This window comes from Vipera berus (assembly GCF_964194415.1).
Source record: "Vipera berus genome assembly, chromosome: 3".
Taxonomy (NCBI): Eukaryota; Metazoa; Chordata; class Lepidosauria; order Squamata; family Viperidae; genus Vipera; species Vipera berus.
Window position 1 is genome coordinate 49,258,164 of NC_138204.1, and position 15,760 is coordinate 49,273,923.

A 15,760-nucleotide genomic window follows, 5' to 3' on the forward strand; every position below is an offset into this window, starting at 1 on the left:
AGATTGCTCTTTATAGCTTTTTCTGTGGAGGCACCCTTTTATTGAATGCCCTCTCCAGAGAGGTTTGATTGACACCCACATTAGCATCATTTTGATGCCAGGCAAAGACTATTTTCCCAAGCTTTTTAACTGAAGTTTAATTTTGCATTTAGTTTGACTTTTTTGGACATGTTTTAACTCAAATTGTATTATTACTTTTATCCTTTTTGTGTGTTCATTATAAACTATTAAGGCTTTCAGCTGTTAGGTTTAAATTTATTAAATTTAAAAATAAGCATTGATTTCGGGTTGGCTGATATTAATCACTTCAAAACATTTTAATGCAAGAATGTGCCTCTGTCCTATCTCTTGACAAATTCTAGTAAGTCTACCTCATTTCCTGTCAAGGTTTCCTGACACTGTATGGAGAAGATACTACACTATTTTGTTAGAGAGGTATTTGTCTGAATTGCACTACAAACAACCTTTCCTTATTATTTGAAAAGATATTTTAACCCATACATTTATTTTATTTTGGTTCAGGAGCTATTATGTCTATCCTAATATTGTAAGCTAAGAAATAATTCACGGCGGCTGTGAAAAATATACAGGGGCATGGATTTCTGCAGTCTGACTTCCTCAATATGCATTATCTTAGAATAGTTCCCCCTCCTTCTCCTGGAAAACTTTCCTGTATTTGCAGCTACAACTCTGACCACCCAATTCTTCCAGCAAAAATTTCCCAGAAACATCACAGTGTGGTTTAAATGCTGGGAAAAATTAAGTGATGTTTCTCACAACAGATGGGCTTCTGTGAAAAAGATGTTTGGATCCCAGCAACAATTGAGCAACTATTGTATGAGCTGGAAACCACTGCAATTCTTGAAACTTCAACACAGCCAAACTTGAGTGTCTCTCCAAGATTCACAAGATGATACACTGTAGTCTTCCTACTCTATAGGGCTTCTACTAATGCGCAAGTATAACAATCTCAGTACAATTTATTAAAATGCTTTTGAGGTTAGAGTTGTTGGTGGAAGTACAGTATATGAAAATATCATGTCTATAAAGGAAACAATTTTGATTTTTCTACATTGCTCTTTGTTCTATAAATATGCTGCAAAAAGAATGCATGCCAGAATATTTTTTATGATACAGCATCACCCCTTCTTATTCACGATGTAGATATATACAGTAGATCCAGAATACCAAGTGACAGGGAAGTTTTTCCAGCCAAAAAAACTTTTATAGATGATGCATCATAATAAAAAATAAAGACCTCTCATTCATCCTCATCCATAGTCTTTCATATAGTAAGGTTCCAAACTATATAGAAGCAAACTCTGGGCAGATAAAAGATATTGTTGTTGTTAGCTGCGAAGTCGTGTCCGACCCATCGCGATCCCATGGACAACGTTCCTCCAGCCCTTCCTGTCCTCTACCATCTTCTGAAGTCCATTTAAGCTCACGCCTACTGCTTCAGTGAGTCCATCCAGCCACCTCATTCTCTGTCGTCCCCTTCTTCTCTTGCCCTCAACCTTTCCCAGCATTAGGCTCTTCTCCAGTGAGTTCTTCGTTCTCATTAGGTGGCCAAAGTATTTGAGTTTTAGCTTCAGGATCTGGCCTTCTAAAGAGCAGTCAGGGTTGATCTCCTCTAGGACTGACCGGTTTGATCGCCTTGCAGTCCAAGGGACTCGCAGGAGTCTTCTCCAGCACCATAGCTCAAAGGCCTCAATTCTTTGGCGCTCGGCCTTTCTTATGGTCCAACTTTCACTGCCATACATTGCAACTGGGAAGACCATAGCCTTGACTATACGCACTTTTGTTGACAGGGTGATGTCTCTGCTTTTTAGTGTGCTGTCTAGATTTGCCATGGCTTTCCTCCCGAGGAGCAAGCGTCTTAATTTCCCGGCTACAGTCCCCATCTGCAGTGATCTTGGAGCCCAGGAAAATAAAATCTGTCACTACCTCCATTTCGTCTTCATCTATTTGCCTGGAATTGAGAGGGCCGGATGCCATGATCTTGGTTTTCTTAATGTTAAGTTTCAACCCAAGTTTTGCACTCTCCTTCACCCGCAACAAGAGGCTCTTTAGTTCTTCTTCACTTTCTGCCATTAAAGTGGTATCATCTGCATATCTTAGGTTGTTGATATTTCTCCCGGCAATCTTAATTCCAACTTTTGATTCATCTAGCTCTGCTTTTTTTATCTTAGCCAAAAGGCTGAGAAGCGATGAATAAAAGATATACAGTACTCTTATCAAGATTGAGTGTCACTTTATTGGCCTTCATCACACAGGACATTATCAATATTAAGCACTAATCTAGGCTTCCACTGCATCAACTGAAATGAATATGTAGTCTAGAGCAGAGATCCCCAACCCCTGGTCCGTGGACTGGTACCATGCTGTGGCATGCCAGCAACTGGTCCGCACAAACAAGCAAAGACCCATCTGTGGGATGCAGTCAGCACACAAAACCATGCACTGTCTGGTCTGTGGAAAAACCTTTCTCCATGGAACCGGTCCTTGGTGCCCAAAAGGTTGGGGACCTCTGGTCTAGAGGTCATCATCACGTTGATGAGACCCAACTCCAAAAGTCCTCATCCTTAAACTCAGCAGCTTCAAATAGAAATCTCAATGTATATGCTTTCAATGAACAGTCTTTTACTTACATTGTGAGTAATTCAAAACAGTAAGTTTTAAAAAATAGTTAGAAGTGGATTTATGTTCACATGTCTCAAGTTTGATTATACTTTTTAACATGAGAAGAAGTTTACCAAACATCTCTTTCATAGTTTCTGTCATCTATTTTATAAAACGGAAGCAGATACTAAGATAAAACAATGAGAGTCAGAATATGTGTTCATGACTAAACAAGGTTTATCCAAAATCGTTTTCAATGATGCAAAGAAACTTGTGCCATTTCCTCATTTGACCTTCAGTTAAAAACCTCAATTATGACACTCTCTTACAGCAACTTTCTCCATATGGTTTCATGGATGCATGGTCTGTTTCTATTCTTTAGAGAGTTTTTTTATAGCCACCAGAACGCCTGTTGGTATTTTCTGTTAAAAAACATATTGGCACTGCAGATTTGTTTGTGTTCTGAAAATGGTTGCTGTTCTTATTCTTAATCCTCTTTCCTATGTGTTACCAAGTACACAAGAGGTTAGTGCTTTAAAATAGTGTGAACTCATGCTACAGACCAGCCAAAACTCTTGAATAGTGGATGGCAATAATAATCTTAATTCTTCCTGTGCAATCAGCATCTTTCAGGGAAGGAGAGAGCCAGGTGGATGGGGAAGACCTACATAAACACTCTAATTTGTCAGAAAGTAGAACATTTTTTGAAAAACCATTACCTTACACTTTTGGATCAAAATACACATGATTCTTTGATACAAAAATGACTTTACTGTAGCTGATGTTGACCACTATTGTTGCTGCTGTAACTTAAGGAAGCATGTAATTCCATCTATGTTTTACAAACTGAAGAAAGCTAAACAGTGTGTTTTTAATATTCTAAATCTGGAAAGCTATTTTAAGAAAAAAGATATTTAACTATGTTGATCTATGTGTCAAAAACATAAATTGCACAATATTATGAATGTGCCCTCCTTGACAATCAATAGCTCACATTCACAGATGCCCAAGTGCCTCAATTCATTTCCAAAGGAGAGACGTCCTTTATGACAGATATAAAAACAGATATCCACCATTTCTTCCTCTGCAGGATATATCAAAAAAAGATGTTAGAAAGCTTTAAATCCTGAGTCAGTTTGGGGGATTTTTTTGTTTTTTTCTTTGGGTTTTATTCTTTAAAGGAAAAAAAATGGCAGTTTTTCTATTTTCATAGATGATCTAGCCAGGATTTAATTTGTTAAATTTGAGCTAATATTTTATTCTGTGTGGTGCTGAATCAAGTATATATATTACTGTTACTTCTCCATTCATGCTAACAAATAGTGTAATTTCAGCCTTTACCCATTTTTCAGTTTGAGTATGAGCTTATTATTTGTATTTATACATTTCTTACAAACTTTAATCAGTTGAACTTCCTACAGCATTATTTTGTTATTCTGTTATTCTGATCTCTTTTGAAATTCTGTCATATAAATTGTTATTTGTTTGAGACCAGTGCCATCTTGTGATCTGTCTGGAGCATTTCTTTGCATTTTCTTATGGATATTCAATTAACTTGCTGATCCTGATCAAAACAACTTTGTAATTTCTTTTCTACAGCACTGAATGAATGCATTTTAAGATTTACATTTTAAAAGCTTTTAATTTAATGTCTTCTTTTTTGTAATGACATATGATTTTGTTTATTTCTTGTGAGATTGATCTGTTTCCTGAGAAAGGGATGAAATCCTCTGAACACATACCTTGAAAACATGTAGCCAGAAAATTGAATCATTTTTTTTTTAATTCTTATTTTTTCAGTCACCAGAGGGGCAGGACAAGGTATGGGAGAATTATCTCCAACACACATTGATAGTAGGAGGAAGACTTTAGGTGACTGCCCATTGGCAGTTAATGGTGGCAGTAGCACTCCTGTACTTAGTCGTTACTCCAAAGAAGGAAGTGAGGCCAGGATGTGAAGATACAATGGGCTGACACAAAAGGCAAAAATTTGAGACTCCAATCCTACTGCTCAGCCATTCTATAACACAAACAACAAGTGTAAAATACTTATACCAACTTTACATATCCAGAATTTTTTTTAAAAAATGCCCCAGTGCTAAACAGCTACATACTATACATTTATATAGCCAGCCGTACCAACAGGCTGAAAAATAGCTTTTATCCGTGGGCTGTTAGGCTTTTAAATGGGACATAATCTCTGTGAACTTATGCAGAATTGACTTGGGAGGCCGGTGTGTGGTGTAGTTGGTTCACATGGTGTGGTAGGATGGAGGGTTTGTTGTCACTGTGTGTTTTGGGGGGAGAGAGCACGGGGGGGGGGAGGCTCAGCTAATCTCAATGTACACATGTTGTACTTTGACAATAAAGGTTTATTATTTATTATTCATATATTAGTGATCTACCATATTCCCAAACTCAGAATACCTGTTTCCTTAATGAGGAGTCCTTGGTTGTTTTCTTACAGACCTTTCATTACCCAAGCTAGGTAACATCATCAGTGCTATAGATTCCATAAGTATAAATAATTGCCTTCCTCAGCAGGTTTATACATACTGATTCTGAAAAGGATAGACATTCTGAATCCACGCCTATATGATGTTAATTGTTCTTAAGCTGAACAGAAAGCAGGAGAATTTTGTTAAATTATCACAGCTCCTGATTTCAGCTCTCCGGAGCAATTTTCTTAAAGGAAATAATGATGCGTAAAGGTTACACACTTATATGCATCTTGTATTACTTCAAGAAATTAAATGTGTGTATAAAGTGTACATATGGTAAGTTTTTAATATTTATAGCAATCTTCTCCATTATTCCACAACTATATTACTAATGGAAAATATCCAAAATATTTTTCAGAAGGCAAGTTAGGAAAAGCTAATTGAAAATGCAAGTCTTGAATTAGGGATCAAACTCCTTGCAAGCAGTACTTGTAGTACATAAAGCAAGAAATATGCTTCACGGACAACTTCCTTAGCCTTAAAACATTTTCATTACCAAATAATAGACGTAGTGGAATAGAGACTCAAGTGCCAACCTAGTTCTCAGCAAATCTAAGAAGGCTTAATGACAAAGATTATGCTAAACTATGGTCTGTTTAAAAATAATTTATAACACTTTGGGAAACAATACTGCATGAAAATCACAGCTTCTTAAAAATCATATGAAATAATTCAGAGCTATAACAAGAGATATAGGCCGTTTTCCTGCTACTGATTTAAAGTAGCATTCACCCCTCATCAGCCAAAAACTGTCATTCACTTTTGATTGTCTGGAATGATTTTTATTTCTATAAAATTGCAATTGTTGATGCACCACTGGCTCTGTTTCACCTTAGTGCTGAATTATATTACCCACATTAGCAGTATGCCAATAGACCCCCTTTCCAGGCTGACCTTCTTTTTTTTTATCAGACACTAACATACACAACTTTGGCGATAGTCCTTGCTAGTGGAAAAGGTACAGAAATCAAAGCTGTTTCATGTACCCTGGCCTCAATTCTTTTCCACATTTCAGCCTGATCTTTGCATAATTCTAGCTCCACATAAATCTGCCCTCTGTTACCTTCCCCACTTCCTCATGTTATTTTTAGGGGTTTGGGGGGCTTTATGTGGGGCCAAAAGACATGGGAAAGTGAAAGTCACTACTTTGCTATAAGAACTGCTGCTATATTTAACAAGACCTTATGCATTTGACATTTCCCTCTCCCTGTGGTATGTTGCTTTGAGATATTGTGCTTGGCTGGTGGGTAAATGAGTGGTGGTTGGGACCGGAAAAAATAGGTTGGGAGGGGCGCAATTGGTAGGAAGACCATATCTGGACTTCATGAAACCAACAACCACTAAATAGCAGAAGCAAAATGTTGTACCAAGTGTTGTTTGTCTGGATTTTTGCAGCTCAGATACAGATGCCCTCCTGGTAAGTTTTATCAAGCTATACTGTCAGAGTGTGCACAGTCTTATTGTGCAAGGTAACCCAGGAGTAAACACAGTAAACAGTGGTCTATATTAAATGGTAGTTTATCTTATACTATCTACAATATCATACACCAGGAACAATATACATACACATGCTAATACAGCAGGATCCAACACACCACAGTTACAACAGGAAATGGAAGAAGAGAACACAGCAGGAGCCTTCCTTTTATACAAAGGCTCTTAAAGAGACACAGACGCAGCTGGCTCTTAAAGGGACATAGACCCTGCTGCGTCATTCCCATCATTACATCATACATCTTACATTACATAAGCTGGTTAGCTATTAATTTATTACCTTGACATATACACAGGTAGTCCTCGGCTTACAACCATTCATTTAGTGACCTTTTGAGATAAAACTTCACTGAAAAAAGTGACTTATAACCATTTTTCACACTTACAATGCAGCATCCCCACGGTCACGTGATCAAAATTTGGACCCTTAGCAACTGGCATGTAAGATTATGATGGTTGCAGTGTCCTGGGGTCATGTGATCACCCTTTGCAATTTTCTGACAAGCAAACTTAATGGAGAAACCAAATTTACATAACAACCATGTTACTAACAATTGAAGTGATTCACTTAACTGTGCCAAGAAAGGCCATGAAATGGGGCAAAACTCACTTAACAACTGTCTTGCTTAGCAACGGAAATTGGGGGCTCAGTTGTCATCATAGGTCAGTGATGGCGAACCTTTTAGAGACCGAGTGCCCAAACTGCAACCCCAAACCCACTTATTTATCACTGGATGCCAGGTGGGTGTGGCTATGGTGGTCATGGAAGATTGGGTGGGTGTGACCAAGGTGGGTGTGGTCACCTCAATGTTGCTCGTGGGGAGGGACACCTGTGGAGGGCAGCTGGTTGAAGAGGGACACTTGCCACCTCTGAGGCATGGTGCGGGTGCCCACAGGGAGGGCTCTGAGTGCCGCCTCTGGCACCCGTGCCATAGGTTCGCCACCACTGTCATAGGTCAAGGACTACCTGTATGCTAACTACTGATACAGGGCTTAGCTAACAAATGTAACATAAAGATAAGATTGTAAATCAGATACTCATCATATTGTGCTCAAGTTTTAAAAATGGGAAATTGGAAAAAGAAGGAAGCAGGGAAGAGATCTGGCAAGTCCACAACATAAAGGAGAGTGATAAATGCCAAACATTAATGGAGGAACAAGGCATGACCATACTCTGGACACAAACATATCTGGGATAATATCCAAAAGCAAATCACCTAGGTCATCTGTCTGAAAAAGGAGGCTCCAGAGTGTTGTTCCCCTAGTTGTTATGAGGACCCCTTTTATTTTAAACAGGAAAAACAACTTTTAACAGGAAGTTAACAAGATGTTAAATTCTATACCACAAACTAAAGAACAGGGTCAAGGAACCACATGGAAACATTGGCATTTTCAGGGCAGGATAGTGCTAATCTGAGCCTCTAAGGCTCATGGTGTGGAAATAATAGTCAGCAGAATGAAGCATATGTTAGCAAAGAATTGTAGCGCAGATGATCCCCCCCCCCACTATTCCTTCCTTTATCTCCTAGGACAGTCAGGGAAAAAGAAAGATAGTACATGTGGAGGAATGAGAATATATATTAGTTCTGTGCAATTTTATTTTCTGTGGGGTTTCCCTCCTATGTACTCTGGATTTTGTAGTTTGATAAATATTGAACATCCACTTGTACACAAACCACAATCCCCAAGAGCAATAACTCTAGTTATAAAAGGAAAATTAATAATCTTTTGAGTGTAATATTTACAAGATAAATACTCCATAAGCAGTGAACTGATCCATAGTTATGTGGCTATAAGAGTATAGTCTTTGACCAAAATGAGAAGATAAACATTCGAAAAGGCAAAATTAGAAGTAACATACACACACCATTAGACAAGCAGATATTACATCTACAAATCAAAAGAGCTACTTCCTTCTTGTCCTGATTTTAAAGGTTCCTGCAACTGAAATGTTTATATTAAAAATCACACTAGTTAAATTTTACAATGTGGTTCTTGTATCTTTTGGTAAAATAATCAAAAAATATGATACATTGACAAGATTGTGTGCAATATTTTTTTTCTTCCTTTCAATCATGTATGATTCATGGAGGTTTTTTGGCAAGCTTTTTCAGAAGTGGCTTGCCATTATCTCCTTCCTAGGGCTGACCCAGCTGGCTTTATGCCTAATACTTGTTGCCTTCATCACACCAAACTGGTATTCAGTGTGCATATACAGTAATACATTTCAAATTAATAAATTATAAATGGGTATGCTTGAAGAGTTTGCAAATGATAACTTCTCTAGTATCAGTCAGAACAGCAAGAGATACACTCACTCAAGATTTTCTTCTGCAAAATCACATTAACTGTATTTATGCACAATTTATTTAAATCAAACTTAGTTTTTCTTTTGGCCCTTCTTACGTTAGGGAATGTAGCTCACAGTATGCCACCAAAAGGGTAAGACAAGGGTAACCCTTACAAAAAAAATGGTTGCATATTTTAGACTACTTAATGGATGGGTTATATTCTTTTTTTTTTTTTATTAAAAAGTTTTAACATACAATTTTTCCCTTAAAAAATCCCCCCTCCCCCCCTTCTCCCTCCCCCCTTCCTCTCCCCCCTCCCCCCCTCCCCCCCCCGACTTCCCAGAGCTAAGTACAAGGTATATATAAAAAAAACAATCATAAACAACCATATACTAACAACCATAAACTCTAAAATCTATCACTCTCTAGCTTATATAGGATAAAACAAACCTTAATAATATTAAATATACATAAATATATATAAAAAAAAAACCAATATAGAAAAAAAAATAAAGAAAGAAGAAAGAAGACTTATTCAAATATAAAACTTCTTAACCCTATACTTATTCTGAGTAAACTCAAGCCATTTTCTCCCTTCCATAATATAGCGTTCCTGCGAGTAATCTTTCAAATAGGCCGAAATCTTCACCATTTCGACCAAGTCGGAAACCTTTAAAATCCACTCTTCTATGGTCGGCAGTTCCTCTTTCCATTAACTGTATTTATGCACAATTTATTTAAATCAAACTTAGTTTTTCTTTTGGCCCTTCTTACGTTAGGGAATGTAGCTCACAGTATGCCACCAAAAGGGTAAGACAAGGGTAACCCTTACAAAAAAAATGGTTGCATATTTTAGACTACTTAATGGATGGGTTATATTCTTAACATGGAAATTAGATTGCAGCTAAAGTCAGAAATAAACTGGATCATCATGTAAACAACATTTATGTTGACTCTATGAACTAATCTTACATAGAATTAGACCACCAATCTTGAACTGGGAACAACTGCATCAAATTTTAAGTGCAAAATTTCTTTGATCCTGCTATGTGTGATCTTTTAAACTGGAGATAATCAAGCAGGGAAGTTGAGGCCACTGTTAATCAAACAGCTCCTTCATCATGTCTGTCTCTTCCTTAAGTTTAAAAAGCTGTGGTTGTTCCTCTCTCTGTTAAAGGATTAATGTAAACCATTATATTAGCCAATACATGAGTAGACTAGGTTGTTGTTGCATCATAGTTGCTGCTAAATTATTTCATGGCTTGGCCATAAAGAAAGATAAGATCATACCCTTTGTTTTTTATAATTTTGTATTGAACATGGTTTTGGCATACCAATTTCAACCCAGAGATGCTGCTAATTAGATGGCTAATAATTTAATATCACTGTCAGAGCTCTAAAGAAAAACATGTGCTTAGGCAGTGCTTAGTCCAATAGTATGTGCTTGATCTCTGCTTTGCATCAAGTGAAATGGAAAGCTGGCTGCACATGTCAAAAGGAATTGGAAATGTCCAAAATTGGGGGGGTGGGGGGTGTTTCGGTCTGTCTACTAGAGGATAATATTTTTCAAAAACAGTTCATACAAACAAATATGAATCATTTATTATCATAAATTATAAATAGTGATTGAAAATAGCCAAGAAGATGAATTAAAAATATAAGCTTGTTTGCCTATATAGGAGAGAATTCTTATTAGTATTGAGTGTAGGATTGCTGACTCCAAGTGTCCAAGAAAATATAAGTAGCCCTGCCCCACGTGGACTGGTTTATCAATACAGTATATTTGTTATTATTAATCAAAACTATTTACTTTATGGTTGTTGAGGCTTCATGGGTTCTCTCTAGTTGTAACTGAAGATTGGCAAATGTAGGATCATAAACATCATGAGATTTACTCAAGGGTGTATTTAAGGTTGGGGCCTTTTTTAAAGGAAAGCTGGAATCTTGTGAGATTGTCTCTAGGAAACAACCAAAATCTTTAAAATAAAATCATAGGACTTTGTGTAACCCTGTAATTTACTACCCCAAAATTATATTTAATCAACTATAAAAGCAGTAAATGCCATGGTAAGGTTACCTCTATTTTGCAATTTTCAATGTTTGTTCTAATAGTATATGCATTTTAATCACACTCCCCATGTTTTTTTAATCCACCTCTGGCCAAAATATGACCTGAGAAAAAATTGAACCTTCACTATAGAGTAGATTTGAATGTAACAATATCAAGTCAAATCAGTTTATTACAGCCATATGGTCAGAAACAGTAAAATATCCAGTTGGAAGCTATTTACATACATATATAAAAATGCACTGAGCATGATCTAATAATGAATAAGAACACATACAATAAAATTAATTTTAAAAAATTATTAAAAAGATCTAAAAATAATATTTTCAAATATATTTAACTTATTTATGTTTCCGACAAATCCCCAGTGCTACTGTGCAGAATCTAACTACCTGCACTGTATTCACAGCCTGTTTGTCCTTAAGCAACCACTGGAGATAAGTAGTGTCAGAATGGCCAGCATACCTATTGATTATTGGGAGGATAAGGTTTTTTCGAATATCTCTATAGAAAGAACATCGAAGGAGTATGTGTCCAACGGTCTCCATCTCTCCTGGGCCACAGGAGCAGAGTCTTTCACTCAGTGGTATCTTTTTATACTTGCCGCACAGGATGGCCAATGGAAGCTCATGGCACCGTGTGAGCAAAAATGCTTTCCAGTGTTTTGCTGACTCCAACTGGCTAAGATAATTGGCAGGAGTAACATCTAATAGAGTCTGGAGCAAGAAACAGCGGAGCTATCCCTAAGTCTGCTTGCCTCTCGATGTCCTCTACCCTTCGTCAAAAGGTTTGTTTTGCTTGGTCATAGTCCAATTTGAGGCTGGAGAGAAGCCTAGTTTGGCAAGGTTGGACTCAACTGTCTTGATCCATTATGAGGAAAATATGTCGTGAAGGATTAATGGAGCAAGGCCTTGCGGAAAGAAATTAAGCTTTAGCCAGATATTCAAAGAAGCTATACAGATTCTTGTTTTGACTTTTATCAATCCTGTCTCCAGGAGCAGAAGTGCATTTGAGACACAACGTGGCATCTGGAGAATTGCTCTAATAAATTTGGATCGAACTATTTCCAATGGTGTGAAACACGAAGCTGAGGGTCTGAGCAAGGTCCCATAGAGAAGCTATGCTAGCAACTTGGTCAGAAAGAGCTTAATTGCAGCTGGTTACCTGCTCTATATTATGATCATTAAGATACCATGAGTAGAGTTTTGGCCTTTTTGCAAAAGCCATAACCTTTGTTTTCTTGTAATTTATGCTTATCTGAGTGTGGATTGCTGGCCAGGCTGTCAACTTTTTATTGTCTCTTTGAATGGTATCTAGATGTTCTTTATGAGCCTGTTGATAGCTGACTTGCTCAAGTACCAGGTTTCCAGAAATTCTCTGCTCACAGTTTCCCAAGTTGAAATTATGGTAAGGTCTATCCATGTGTTGTGTATCATGTCTTCGAGTTGCTACTTGATGTTCATGCTCTACTACTTTTCTAACTGTCCTAGATAATGGCTTACATTTTATGTTGTGGACGACTCCTGTTTTTTTCTTCTGGTGCTACTGGGCCTTTTGGTTTACTTAAGATGCTTTAGTGGGCTTTAGTTTGTTCCATGTGATTGTAATAATCTTTTCATTGTTTCTGAGATTTTTTTTATATGACAGCATTATTCTTTTCACAGCTTGTGTTGGTTGTACTGTAGTGGTTGGGCACTTTTTGATAAAGTTACATGGATATCCATTTTTTTGGAAGATGTTGTATAGATGATGTATTTCCTGTTTTTGACATTCAGGGTTGCTGCAATGTGTTTGTGCTAGTCTAAGCAGAGTTCTTCCACAATTTTTCTTGTGGGAGATTGGGTTGTTACTTTGGTATTGGAGTATTTGGTTAGTGGTTTTATGATAGATTTCTGTTTCTAATTTGCCATCATTGTCTCTGCTTAAGAGGATATCTTGTTTTCTTCTTGCCTTGTGAATTTTATTCCTTAGAACATGGGTGTCAAACCCGATCGTGTCACATGATGTATCATGATGTATCACGACTTTTTTTGCCTTTGTGGAGCTGGGGTGGACATGGCCTGCACCTGATGCATTTGACTCGCGGACCACCAGTTTGACACCCCTACCCTAGAAGATATTGCTGAAAGTTTTGTATCTTCTCCAGTTATCCCTTTATCATGACAAAGATGTCATCTACATACTGGATCCATACTTTGGCTTGCATGCATGGGTCTGCTATACATTCTAGATGTTGCATTATGATTTCTGCTATGAATCTTAAGAGTGGCGATCCCACAGGTATTCCTCTGATTTGTTGGTATATTTGTCCATCAAACTGAAAGTAGTCAATAGGCAAAGTTTGATGAGGTTCATGATTCTGAGCATTTTAATCTTTTTTTTAATTATTTATTTATTTATTTATTTATTTATTTATTTATTTATTTATTTATTTATTGAATTTTTATACCGCCCTTCTCCCGAAGGACTCAGGGTGGTGTACAGGGCAATAAATAGCAACATACAAAATACAAAAGTTAAAAAAGATTAAATAATTATGCCCGATATAATACAATAGTTAGAAGCTATGTTAAAACCCAAACCCAAACCCCGAACCCATCAGACCAGGCCGGCTTGTTCAAATAAATAGGTTTTTAGATCGCGTCGGAAGGAGCGAAGGTCGGGGGCCATCCGGAGCTCAACCGGCAAGTGGTTCCACAGGTCTGGCACGCCCACAGAGAATGCCCTCCCCCTGGGGGCCACCAGTCGACATTCTCTGATCGGAGGCACCCTGAGGAGGCCCTCTCTGTGGGAGCGCACTGGACGGAGGGAGGTTAAACAGTTCTGTGACATCAAAACCATGATCTCACCTTCTATTATCTGATGTTTGATTTTTTGGGAGGTGCTGAAGTGGAGAGTTGATAGAATATTTCCTCCACTCTATAAGATATGCAAGCTTTTTGGTCGGTTCTAGTGTGATAATTTGGGATCCCTGGTAATGATACAATAGGACAAAAAGGTATGTCTGGTTTGTGTAGTTTGTGATGTCCATAGAAGTGTGTGGTGACAGGTCCACTGCTTTTCATCCACCACTTTTTTTTTGTGATTTGACATTTCTTGGTAAGGTCGCTTAGAGTTGTCTTGATCTGATTGTCTAGTTTCTGTACTGGATTGGTGTTCACTGGAATATAAATGTCTTTGTCTTCCAGAAATTCCTTTGCTTTTTTGTATATTGTGATCTGTCCATAATAACCGTGGTTTGGCATCTGTCTGTACAACACCTGTTTCAAAAGAAATGCAACACTTCCAAAATAAATTTATATTTTAGGGAGCTAAACTTGCTAAATATCCATAGCCTAAACAGCAAACCTTATAACTGGGCATCTTTTATTTAATTTCACTACATTTAACCTTGGTGAGATCCTTGCTCAGTTCCAAGCTTTATTGCAACATTCCTGCTGATCACACCAATAGTTGAAAAACAATTATTTTCAAACTATCAACCTAGGCTGGACTTAATGCCAAAACAGTGAAGACTTGGAATCTTGAAAAGGCTCTTCATATGCTTCATAGCTATGAAATAACACTGAAAACTTAAATTATCTTTGCGTTAGATTGGACATTACTCCATGGAACCAAAAACCAAACAAACAAAAACAGTATTAAAAACAAATCAAGAGCTTATTCCCAGACAATTGCTTGCATGCAATAATGGAACTGGGGGTATTTTGATGACAGTTATATGAGTGTTTTTTTTTATTTTCTAGCCAAGGAACCCTGGAAGGAGTTAAAGGGATGGAATACTTCATATTTCAGCAATATTTATTTCCATGATCTAAACTAGAACTAAAAATGGCTCATGACTCTTGCAGAAGAAAATACGAATTCCCCACATTTCTATAGTTAAGGAACATTGAAGTAATTATTTACTAAAGTTATGTCAATATTGTTAATGAAAATAGGTCAATATAAATGTTAATATTTCCCAATTGTTCATTTGAGCCTAAGACTGAAACAGAATTACTAAAAATAATCTCATATTTGAGATTTTTGTTCACCATGCCTATGAAAATAGTGAGATTTTAACTTTGATTTAGTTTTTTTTTGTTACTGTTGGTTGATGACTGCCACAAGATACAAAGTTTTTTTGCAGGATAATTCTGACTACTATTGTGAGATTTATTGCTAAAATATTATCTCAATTTATGTATGGGTTTAATTTACTTGATTAACTAATTAATACAATCTGAAAGGCACATTTTAACATCAGTTATTAGTCATGTAAAGATTTTTAAAGTAATTTCTAGCAAACATTACTATTTTTCAATATTTGTATGCCAGGGAGAGTAATATACTTCCAAACAAATATTCCTAAAATATTTGTTGCATACCAGTGAAAGCTCAGAAAAGGTTTTATTAGATACAATACAGAACTTTTCTGTACAACACATTCCTTTGCTTTGTGTCTTATGTACTATCATGGAGGGGAGGTCAGATCTGCAGGGCTGGGGGGAAAAATCAGTTCAGGTTTCTGATGAAAATTATCTTTCTAAAGTTACTATTTTTCCCATGATCAAAACATACAATTTCCCTAATCCAAACTTAACTTATTATGGCACCACATTGGCTGCTCCAGTAATTATAGTAGCATACAATGATTGGTACAACTACAACAATGTATTAAGTACAATGAGAAAATCCCTTTTTCCTGTTTTACTGCAACTGTATTTTAGAAATGTATCCCCAAATTTGGTTCTTAAGTGGGATACTACCAGAAAACTCCTGGATGTACTAGAAGCCAGAAA

At 37.0% G+C, this 15,760-nt stretch overlaps 1 protein-coding gene across 1 annotated transcript in view; it reads right to left on the bottom strand.

The window, feature by feature from the left end:
• The window catches only part of ZNF76 (zinc finger protein 76), a 180,287-nt gene extending 172,829 nt beyond the window's left edge, over nt 1–7,458 (bottom strand). The window contains exon 1 of the mRNA XM_081325433.1: nt 7,448–7,458. The gene's annotated coding sequence lies outside the window, so the exon portion shown is untranslated. The remainder of the gene's footprint in view (nt 1–7,447) is intronic.
• Between the last annotated feature and the right edge of the window lie 8,302 nt (nt 7,459–15,760).